General features: G+C 40.3%; 1 protein-coding gene and 1 pseudogene across 1 annotated transcript in view; one reads left to right on the forward strand and one right to left on the reverse strand.

Annotated features, from left to right (window-relative positions):
- SLC44A5 (solute carrier family 44 member 5) overlaps nucleotides 1-12394 on the reverse strand; it is a 254553-nt gene that overhangs the window by 115044 nt on the left and 127115 nt on the right. The gene's annotated exons all lie outside the window — the stretch shown is intronic.
- Nucleotides 5914-5988, forward strand: LOC148092452 (U2 spliceosomal RNA; annotated as a pseudogene).

Below are 12394 nucleotides of genomic sequence, written 5' to 3' on the forward strand. Positions count from 1 at the left end.
GGGGATGTTTATTAAAGCTGCGGATATGCAACAAGGAAGGGCCTAGGATAGAAGAAGAAACAGGAGAGGGACTAGGTGGGGAAATGAGCCCAGGCTGGGCTGCTTTGGCTAACTAAGAAGTCAGAGAAAAAGGGGGCCTTTACAGGTTCGGGGGTTAGCCCAGGACAAACTGTCACTGCCCATTGCTCCTTAGTTGCAAGTCTAAAAAATGAATGCCTATAGGGGAAGAAAAAGAGGAAGGGAAAGGTAAGGGAGTGCTGGCCTTGAGACCTTCTTTTTAAGGGTTTTTAAAGACTGGGAGTTTAGGAGAGTATCTCAATAGAATATTCATCAGCTTTATGCTGATGTGCCAAAATAAGATTTACTCCCTTAATGTCATCTGTCATTGGGTGTGGTTGGCAAATGGCACAAACTGGACTTCTGCTATCTATCTCCAAGTGGGGTGATTTAAGCTTTTTACCCTCTGGTTAGGGAGATGTGTAAACTATTTACTCTTAAGTGTCCCAGGTTACAGAAGATAGGATTTTGCAATTTACTAGTTGGCTGTAAACTTAACTGTTTGTCTCAGTTTTCTATTCTGCTTATCCTGGCTTACTAGCCTGTCTCAATGTGAGGAAGGACCACAATTGTCACGAGTCTATGTTTCTGCTTGATGCAGAGGAAATAGAAGAGTTAAAGTCAAGGAACCAACAAGAAGATTGTTGTCTTATTTCACACACTGATGGTAGGTGCCTGACTGAGGCTGTAGAGAGAATGAGGCAATTCCAGAAGCATTACAGAGGAATACATTCAGTGGGGGTGAAGGAAAGGGCATGGTACCAAGCTTCATCACCTAATGACAGCAATTCCTCATGCAGAAAATGATGTGTATTCCAGAAGCTCATCTTCAGCAGAAACATGACCCCACGATAGACACGGCAAGATTAATGAAAATGCAAATGAGATTCCTTCAGCGCTGATTCAAACCAAACAATACAGTGGTATCATGACCTTATGATGGTTTTTCTCCCAGTGTCAGTAACTTCCTAAAGGCATGAGATGATAAATCACTCTGTTTTACATCAAGAATGTCAAATCTCTCACTTTAAGAATGATTTTTCTAATCACAGGGTTGGGTTTCTAAATAGTTTGCATCATTATTTGAAATAATTCATCCTATGTGAACAGAAATCATTAACATTTAGTTAGAATGTTAACCTTAGAAGTAATAACCTAAAAGAAGCAACCTCCACTTCCACTGAGCAGGCACAAGAAAACATACATAAAGCCCTCAGGGTGCTTCTAAATAGACTGATTTTATAGGCATTGTTGAAAGATGCACGTTTAGGGAGCATTGGAAATGCACCTCTAAAAAAATGATTTTTCTTGACTACTATGAAAAAGCAGTGAATCTGTGCTATAGAACAGCCATGAATTATTAGATAATCACACATCTACTCAGAATAAATAAAATTCTGAATCAATATTGATTTAAAAAGAGAGTCTGGAAGCAAACAAGAACATGGATTGAGTCTGAAGGTTATTGGAATGGGTTTTCTAACGCTTCTTTCTAAAGACCCGTGACATACTCTAATTACAATGAAGAGACTCCTTATTTTCTTCCAATTTCATAGGTTGTGCATTTCATTATATGCCAGTCTCCTTTCCCTCACCTCCTAAAAAACAAAAGTACAATTTCACAAGCAGAGATAGGAAATAAAGAGCATTTCACTCACGCTGGATCTAAAAATAAGTGACTTCGCCTTGCTTTTCCATCTGCAGATTTCAAGCAATAGCACAGTAAATGAACAAAGGCTGGGAAAGATGATAGCTTTGAAAGTGACCCTTACACAAATATAAAAATTAACTTTTGCAAATAAGGAGCAAATTGTCTTTAAAGTTACAGACGAGTAAAAGATTTTCCATTGAACTTAAGAATAAACACTCCTAAAGAAAAATCCAAGAATGTGTCAGTTTATCACACGTGCATAAAGCAGGTTAGCAGATAGTGATAACATCTCTTCTGCTTCCTAGCATTGCCCACAGGTTATTGATGAAAACAAAATTAAACTGCTTATCAATCCTGACTTTTGCCACAACTCAAGAAGATGAAAGATAATAATCACTGGAGAAAAAAGAAAATCCCTACTCCTGGGCCTAAAGGGTAGGAAAGAAGACATATTTTAGTGCCTCATTTCTATCAAAGCATGATGCTTCAATGCATATAAACTACAGGTGGGGTACACTGTTAGAATCAGTACTACACGCAGGGCCTTTCACCAATGGTTCAGACCAGGCATTCAGGATGTGAAACAGGATTAACACGCAGCAGGGATACACCCAACCTGCTCCACCTGTGATCTCAGTTCAGAGAGAGAGAAGACAAGAGAGAGGCTGAGATTCTTCCTTCTTGGGGCTGGGGGTGGGAGGTGGGGAATGAGTGGGCTTTTGTTGTAGAACAAGGGAATCACTTGGAAAGGATGCCTGGAGGCTTATCTCAGTCCCTCAGGGAGCCCGGTCTCCTTGGATCAAGTCAAGGACAAAAGAGCTTGTAAGTTCTATGGCGCCAGCATATGTGAGGGAGAATTGCTCATAAAATTTTCTTCTCACGAAATGGGATCTTTCACAAAGAGACTGGACACACTGTAAGCTCACTGTCAAAAGGCAACTTTGGGCTTCTTTTACATTCTGTATAGATGTAGGAGAGTGAATGAAAGACTAGGGAAGGGAAATCTAGCACTCAAGACAAGGTTTTGCCTCATAATCTTCCATAATGGAAATAATAGAAAACTGGGAAGATAAACTTGTAAATAAAAGTCTCCCTGTTAATTCCAATTCCAAAAGTATGAGAAGTTCAACTCTAACTCTCTCTCTCTCTCCAAAAACAAAAACTCTGATATAAAGCTTAAAGAATATCTTATTAAAAGCACTGAAAATTTGACAAACCAGTGAAGAAATGCCAGGTCAAAATCTAAGAGAAAGTAAGAACCCAGAGAGAAGGATACTACTAGCGTCACTACAGGCTCAAATTTACCAGCTTAGCATATTCAAAGAGCAAGAGGGACAGAAGACAGCCCAGAGGCTGCTCAAGATGAGTGAGTAGGAAATCATCCCTCCTTAAAGTTGAAACTCCAGTGGGCTATGCCTCAGACTGAAACCCACCGCACCCTTAAGAAAGCCACCTTCACACTGAGCAGAATGATGGCAGGAAACACCCTCATTTGAATTTGCAGTGTATGGCAAGTAATCTAAAGTGGAGTCAATCCACAGGTGCTCCTAGAACACTGACAGACAAACAGCAACAGACTCCTGTTGGAATGCATCTATATTCTAATAATCATCAAAAGTAATTTTCCAAAGAATATATGCAACTCACAATGAAAAAATAACACATTGCATAAGGAAACAGGACACTATAAAAAAGTTAGATCATTAACAGGCAACAGCAGGCTCACAAAGTTTTCAGATATTTAAATTATTAGTCCCGGATTATAAAACATCTATGCCTACTGCTTTGTTTTGGTTTTTTTCAGAAATAAGAGACAAACTTGAATATAAATGTGAAGAACTATAAAAAATTACCTAGAAACTTCAAAAATAAAGAAAATTTCATCTGGAAGTAAAAACATAGTAAATGAAATGTAGAATTTAGTGGGTAAATTTTAAGGTCAGATTAGACACAGCTAACAAGACAACTGGCAAACTGGAAAGTAAATCAATGTAAATTGTTCAGAGTGCAGCACAGAGAAACTAAGAATGGAAAATATTAAAGAATAGCTTCTATACTGAGTGTAGATTGAGAAGTTTTAATATATCAAATCAGATTTCCAGAAAGAGAGAGCGGAGAGGAAGGGGAGAGGTAATGAAAGAAAACAACTGCCAATGTAAAATTCTGTATCTAGTGACACTGTGTTCAAGAAAAAGGGTGAAATAAAGGCAATTTCAGGCACAAACAAACACACAACAAGAGAATATGCCACTGGTAGGATCTCGTTAAAGTATATTAAGCAGGTATATATTTCTGAGAGAAGAAAAGTGAGCCAGATGGAAGGTCTTTGATGAGAGAAGGGGCGCAGAAGGAAGAAAGTGACCACTGGCTGTAGAAAGCAATAATCACAAAGTCTTGTGGGGTTAAATAAAACAAGATAAAATTACCACAATTAGAGAACGTAATCCAGGAGTTGAAGTACTGTAGGCTTTTTGTATCGTGTAGAAAGTGGTGAAACATTCATGAATTTTAAACTTTAATAAGTAGGCATGCTGCAATTTTAAAAGAGTAGAATCAGCATATATTACTTCGAAAACAGTATAGTAAGGAAAATAGAATAAGAAAAATTAGCCAATCCAAAATCAGGTAAGGAAAAGAAGAAAAATACACAAAACGGTCCGGGGAATGTGAAAACACAGATAAAGCGACGGACATGGCGACAAACTGAGTATTTGCAGCCTCCCTAACTTCCTATGCTGAAGCCCTAACTCCCAAGAGGATGGTATTTGGAGGCGGAGTCTCCGGGATGGCATTAGGTGTAGGTGAGGTCATGAGGGTGGGACCCCTATGATGGGATTAGGGTCTTTCTAAGAAGAGGAAGAGATCAGAGCTAGCCCGGTGCTATGTGAGGACACAGTGAGGGGGGACCATCTTCAAGCCAGAAAGGACCTGGGCGGCATCCTTTCGAGCAGCTCTATAGAAAGGTCAGCACAGCTGGGCACAGGGAAATGCTTCAGGCTTTCTGAAGACAGCTCAAGGTACAGCCCAACCAGGTATCCCCAAGGCTCCAGGAGTGATGGGACACCTGAACGAAGGCAGCTAGAAGGGCTCACAGAATCCGATGAGCTCTCCCCGAAAGCCTCCTAGGTTTTCCCATTCTTCCAGGGCTCTCCAAGTCAAGTTTGATTTTTAATTTCATAATAATAATTTTGGCACATAATTAAATTATTTAAAACAAAAATAATAATTCTCTCATCCTTTTTCCACCTTTCCCATTAACTGTAGTTCTGTTGTTTCATCATTATAAAAAAACAAAAAGCTTTCCTTTTCTTTTAAAAAAAATGGGCAAAGGACCTAAATAGACACTTCTCCAAAGAAAACATACAAATGGCTAAAAGACATGAAAAAATGCTCAATGTCGCTAATCATCAGAGCAAATTAAAACCACAATGAGGTGTCACTTCACACCTGTCAGAATGGCTGCCATCAACAAGTCAACAAACCACAAGTGCTGGCGAGGGCGTGGAGAAAAGGGCACCCTGGTACACTGCTGGTGGGAATGCAGACTGGGGCAGCCACTATGGAAAGAGTATGGAGGTTCTTCAAAAGATTAAAAGTTGACCTTCCCTTTGGCCCAGTGATCCCACTTCTAGGAATATATCCTAAGGAACCCCAAACACCAATCACAAAGAACTTATGCACCCCTATGTTCATAGCAGCGCAGTTTACAGTAGCTAAGATCTGGAAACAGCCCAAGTGCCCATCAGTAGATGAATGGGTAAAAAAGCTGTGGGACATTCACACCATGGAGTACTACGCAGCTGTAAAGAGGAAAGACCTTTTGGCCTTTGGCACAGCATGGAGGGAACTAGAGAGTATTATGCTAAGTGAAATAAGCCAGTCAGAGAAAGACAAGTGCCACATGATCTCGCTTATATGTGGAATATAATAAACAAAATAAACTGATGAACAAAGAGGATCCAGAGACATGGAAGCATGGAACAAAGTGAGGGATCTCAGAGGGAAGGCAGGGGGGAGGGTGTGGGTGGAGAGAGATTAATCAAAGAATTTATATGTTTATAAGCACAACCCATGGACAGCCATTGGTATGGGGAAAGCCTTGGGGTGGGATGGATGTGGGGTGGAGGGGATCAGTGGGGATAAAAAGGGGACATCTGTAATATTTTCAACAATAAAGATAAAGAAACTTAAAAAAAATAAAAATTATCACTTCTCGGCCTTTTGGCTAAGATCAAGTGTAAAAAAATAAAAATTTTTTAAAAAGTTTTTATTGATTTCAGAGAGAGGAAGGGAGAGGGAGGGAGAGCTAGAAGCATCAATGAGCAGAGAGAGTCATTGATCGGCCGCCTCCTCCCACTGGGGATCGAGCGCACAACCCAGGCCTGTGCCCTGACCGAGAATCCAAACGTGATGTCCTGGTTCATTGGTCGAATGGCGACTGAGCCACACCCAGCCCGGCTAGCTTTACTTTTCAATAACTGAAGAAGTCAGCTAAGTTTGTAAAGAAAGGAACAGTAAAACTTCACCAGGAGAATAAATAATAAAGGTGAACCAGGTTACCTCATTACCAAGTTTTTGGTTTAAGTTTTCCTATTGCTTGGCCATGTTACTGCTTCCAGCTCATATTCTCAAGCTCCAATCATAGTTTCCCACAATCCACTTTTACCAGCGGGCTCTGAGCTGCTAAGATACTATTTATCTATATTTTAAAATAAAATTGAATAGTTTAGCTTTTTTCCACTGTAGGTGGTTCTGACTAAATAAAGAACTTTCTTCAAAGAATAGAAAAATTCTATTCCTCAGTGCTTTACACCCTGGCTTAAAGCCAGACCTGGTAACCCAGTAAAGAATGTCAAGCTCCTAAAATTAACATTGTAAATTTTCCTTTCGTTCTAGGAGGAAAGAATGAATTTCTGGGCTCTTTGTACCCACAGGCCAAAACATATACTTATCCACATCTGAAATAACTATTTTACAAAGAATATCACTTTAATGATTTGTTTTTTGGAATTTCTTTCACTTAAAACAATTCCACTCATTTATAACTCCTTTTATCTCTCCAGCTACTGGAACTGACTTAGGCTCAGGTAACATATTGATCAGAATATTGCCAAGTGTGGTTTCCTATTGCAAAGGTGGCCAAGTGTGTGTGTGACATCTTCCATGCAATTTATATAGACTAAGTATTCCTGACCTCTTGTCCTTGTACTAAAGTGCTCCTGCCTTACCCTATAAGGCAAACCAAACTATGATAAAATGTAAATATGTAGCTACAGAAGTAGAAAGGAAGAAATGAATGGGGACTTGTTAATATGCAAACATGTATCATGAATCTCTGATTGGGAACATAAGGTAAGGATCTAGGTCCATTTTGCACAAGGTATCCTTGTTCTCTGGTTACAAAAGCTAGGAGACACTTGTTAACATTTGAAAACTTTTAGGGAAAATTTAAGAATATTATGAATGTCTAGGTACAAACAAAAACCTCGAGGAAAAGTTTAAAAAAGCATGATGTTGGTGGAGCACAGAGTCTGAGATCTAGGTCTAATCCTGGCCCAGCACCAGTAACCTGAGTGGTGTGGGAAAAATCCTTTGACCCTTCTGAGCTTTAAGTATGAAATGAAGTGATTGAAGGCGATACCCATGGTTCCTTCAGGCTCTAAACAGCTGGCCTATGATAAGTCCTGCACAAATGCTTGTTGAATAAAAATACCTACAACTGCCCCAGCCGGTTTGGCTCAGTGGTTAGAGCATCGACCCGAGGACTGACGGGTCCCGGGTTTGATCCCAGCCAAGGACATATAACTGGGTTTCAGACTCGATCCAGCCTGGCCAGACTGCTCAGATCCAAAGTGGAGAGAGTGTAAACCACCAGGGAACTTCAGAGTAGGTCTCATAGGCTATAGGCATGGTGTTTCTCCTGGAGGGCTCTTTTATAACTTTAAAGAGGAGAAATAAGCCACTTGAAAGCAGGTGGGAAAGATCAGCCACTTCAAAGAAAGACCCAAAAAGTCTTCATCAGCAATTAGTCTTTACTAACCAAGTATGTAGTTTTCCTAGATTTTCATCATCTGTTTATTGTATTAGTATGCATTTCTTAATACACTGTCATGAAGGTTTCTTAGACTAAGCTAGCACTTAACACTCAGACTATGACTTACCATATTGCTTGTTCTTTAACTGAGAGTCTGATGGTGCTTCTAGAAAAAAGCACAAAGAAAATATCTTTATTTGTAAGGGTTGGTGACTCTGGATCTCTATACCCATATCTCCCCATCCTAGAAATCCTAGTCCTTAGACTTTGACACAGAGTAACATAAGGTCAGTTGAACTAGCTCAACTGATACTAAATACCCAAACTTACTGATACTGAACATTCACTCTTAAGAAATTAAAAGAATTGCATGAAGGTGCCAGAAGTAAAAGGTTTGGGTGTGGGGAAATAAAGCTGTGAACTCTTCCATTTTTACCCACAACCTGTACAATGCAGATAATATGCACAGTCATAAGACGTTCAGCACCAAGAAATGAAGTACTTTGTTTACTTTTACTTTATGTTACTGTACAGGCCTCGTAAGACACATTAATCATGAAAAGCTTTACATGCATTAAATACCTTTAATTACATGCAGAATAACCAGGGTAGATTAGATAAAAGAGATGTAATTCTAATTCAGCAGCCACACTTTAACCATATTATATATATGGTGTTTTGCTTTAACAGGAACCCCCCCACACATGATAGTTACTAAGACAGCCTACTCAATTTGATAGATATTATTACTTGTATTTATTTGGGGGGAGATGAGGCAGTAAACTCCATAATGATAGCACCCTAAGGATTTAAGGTTAAAATAATCCCATACAGCCCAGCCTGCGTGGCTCAGTGGTTGAGCATCGATCTACGAATCAGGAGGTCACGGTTTGATTCCTGGTCAGGGTACATGCCCGGGTTGCAGGCTCCATCCCCAGTCGGGGGCACACAGGAGGCAGCCAACCAATGACTCTCTCATCATTGATGTTTCTATCTCTTTCTCCCTCTCCCTTCTTCTCTCTCTAAAAATCAATAAAAACATATTTAAAAATAATAATAATTCCATATGTATGTGAAACAAAAATATTAATACTTTCCATGAACATGCTTATAATCACACTTGTCAACCCATTAATGAAAGCTATTGAAAACAATTCCAACGATCGACCTGATGGACAGAAATTACAACGCTGGCCTAAGCATCAGTGCTTCTCCTCAACCCAACAATAGTAGATCATTGAGTCAGGGCTGGAATAAAGTTCTAGGGAAAGTGAACATTCATGAACTGTGTTCACTTGGGGAAAACAATAATGATAATTAAAATAGTAACCAATTTTATTATGTACTAAGTGCCATGGTTCAGTTACATTATCTCATTTAATACTCACAACAGCCCTTGCTGCGGTCACAGTAATCAATTCTCTTCTAAAAACCAAAGGTGGGGCTTCCAGAGGCAATGTGAACCTTAGGGTCTGATCTCTGCCTACAGTCATCCTGCTAGTAAGAACGGGACCTGGATTCAAACGTAGGTCTGTGCGGCTCTAGACTCCACTCGTAACCAGTACAACTACTTGCCTCTAGTACTATCAAATTTATGACAGAAATCAAGATTATGTGTAATATTTTTTAGGGCATCCTTGCCTTCTTTAAAACAGCAGTGTTGGATCACATTCAATAGGAGGCTGAGCATCGTCTGACTCCCTGGCTTTTTTATTGGGGACATATAGGTTTCAGACTTACCATTTGAAAAGCCCACTAAAGTTCCCCAAATGTCATAAGATGGACCATCTCTCACAGGTTTTATTAGACTATTGACATGTATGTGCAAGGCTTAGTGTCTGAAAGATAGAATAAAATGTCAAGATCCAATTCTAACTGCTTCGTTCCTGTTCTTGGGCTCTAAGGGACCAAACTTGCCTTTAATATCCCAAATATACTAAAAAAAAAAAAAAATTTGAGGTCTGGTTTATTAAAAAAATCACAGGTCACAGTGGTTTTTATAAAAGGCTCAAGAGTGTGCCATTCTAATCAAATGCTAGCTCACACAATCAGAGCCCCCTCCTCTGACGTTCCCCAGCCCCCACCCCAGATATATATACTAATGAACTCCCCCCGTGAGCCCAGGCCCTTCAGGAATTAGTGCTGCGCACAGTAGGATGTGCATCAGTCAGCCCAGCCCTAGCAAATGAGGGAGAGGGAACTGAAATACAGGTGCTTTGCAAAGAGTGCAATCCTCACAACCACCACACGCAGTCGGTGTCACTATCCCCCTTTTACAGGTGGGGGATGTGGAAACTCAGACTGGTAAAAGCATTTGACCAAGATTGCATGGTTTTGTCGTTGAACAAAGCAAAGCAAAGAAATAAAGCAGGACCTACGTGCAGGTCTCCCGTTTCCCAGACTAAATATTATGCCATAAAATTTTGACTCTGCCCTCCCAGGTTTTTGCACAGTGAATGAAAAAAAATCAAGGCTCCTCCTTTGGTGTGATCAATTTACAAAATGGTTGAGCCAGCTTTCTGTATAAGCTTCTGTCTTTTTGGAAAGCTGCTGTGAGAATATCCACATCTTATGCAGACTGCCTGGTGGTGTGTACAGACACCAAAGCCAAGTCATTCTGACCGTGGCAACAGCTGGCAAGACTGAAATCTGAAGCGAGATAAACTTCTGGACATGCATCCTGCCCACCTATATCTAGTTGGTAGAAACAGTATGTGATTGAGGATGGGAGCAATGGGCTCCCCTCCAGAGCTCTGCCTTCTTACTACCTTTGTTCCCTTTTCCTTTATTACTTGAAAGGTGCTTAGGGGGATGCGGATTGGGTGGAGATGGGGGTGGAGGAGGGAGTAGGAGGGCAACTGAACACACCTGACTGTCACATAAAAGGCTCCGATTGTTCCCCATCTAGATGCCCCTGTAGAAATATATGCTCGAGCACCTGAGGTCTAAGATGGACCTGAGGCTTCTGAGTATCATCTGTAAACTTTTATGTTCTCCAAAAAGAATACAATTGCTGCTGAGTCCAAAAAGGTAACAGTATTCTGGGCATCATGGTCAGATACTGGAAACAAAACAAAAAACACTACCCCATGCATCAGTACTCTTTGTTTGTTTTGGGGGGAGTTTTTGTTTGGTTGGTTTTTGTTTTTGCAGTTCTAGTAGACACAATTTAAAAAAAAAATTATAGGGGAGTTAGAGGCGGCCCAGAGAAAGTCAAAAGAGAAAGGGCCAAAAAATGTGGTCCACACCTAATGTGCTTCACTCAGAAAAAAGATGACAGTCGAGATGACCCAAGTCTAGGAAATCAAAAGCTACAAAATAGTTACAAGGAAGAGGAAGTTGAACACTACATTTTAGTAATTAGAATGGTGTATGTTTTGATGGCATATAGAAGGCTTGAAAAGTCATAGCCTGAAAAAAAATTTTCAGATAGATGAGATCAAATCCTGCTTCTGCATGGCCACGGTGGAGTTAGAGAGACTGGGCCAGGCACTGCCCCTCACTCCCTGTGGCCCGGGGCAAGCATGCTGCGTCAGTTTCCTCATCTGTAAAGTGGGACGGACGGAGCTCTACCACAGGGCTTCTGGTACAGCAAATGAAAGGATACTGCTCACCGCAGTGTCTGTCATATGATAAACAATCAGTGAATGCTAATTCCCTTCCTTAGAGAACACAGGAGCTCCAAGAGATTCTGCCGCGGGAAAATAAAATAGGTAGATGAAAATAAGGGGTGATCGATAAAGAAGAGATTGCTTTTTAAATAACTGATATTGATATTTTGTGAAGTAGCCTGAATTATAAAGAAACATGTGCACCTCAAAATATACCCAATGGTATCCTTCCAAAACCACAATACCACAATAGATGGCCATTGATATTTATGTACAGCAGGGTCTTCCAACACTCCAGGAAGCAGTTTTGGCTCACAGCTGTTACAGTGTTTACCCACTTGATTGTCTAAGTGCTTTTGACATTATGATGAGCATCGTCTTCCACATAAATACATGCATACATGTACTATATGTTATATTTTTTCCAGAATTCTTTTTTTTTAATATTTATTTAAATTTATTGGGGTGATATTGGTTAATAAAAGTATGTAGGATTCAGGTGCACAGTTCTATAACACATCATCTGTATATTGTATTGTGTGTTCACTACCCCAAGTCAAGTCTCCTTCCATCACCATTTATCCCCCTTGTCCCCTCTTCTAACCCAGAATCCTTGTGTGTGTTTTGAAATTAATGTATTGGTTTTAGTTTTCCCCTCAGATTAATGGTCCCCTTTGGCAGAAAATTTCCCAGTGGAACATTTGAACAGATCAGTCATCTCTGAAGGAAGTTGTCTCCTTGACAGAAGCCTGCTGTGCTGAAGGGGCCGACCCTGACTGCTACGATAACAGGGTAGGTTTCCATGGCCTCGCCTGTCTATAGGAGCCCACAGAAGGAAGCCAAGACAGGCCTTTATATGATATCTTAGGGAAATCCTAGACAGCAACTCCACCTACTCCAATTTGGGGGGAAATATGAAGCCTGTTACCCTAGAGTCCAGATTTATTCTTTTGCCCATTAGTCCTGTAGGTTCAAATGAGAAAACTGGGGCACATACTGACTCAGGAAATAATTCTAATAGATTCTGTGAATCTTAAAAGC

The sequence above is a fragment of the Miniopterus natalensis genome, chromosome 9 (genome assembly GCF_054644295.1).
Source record: "Miniopterus natalensis isolate mMinNat1 chromosome 9, mMinNat1.hap1, whole genome shotgun sequence".
Lineage (NCBI taxonomy): Eukaryota > Metazoa > Chordata > Mammalia > Chiroptera > Miniopteridae > Miniopterus > Miniopterus natalensis.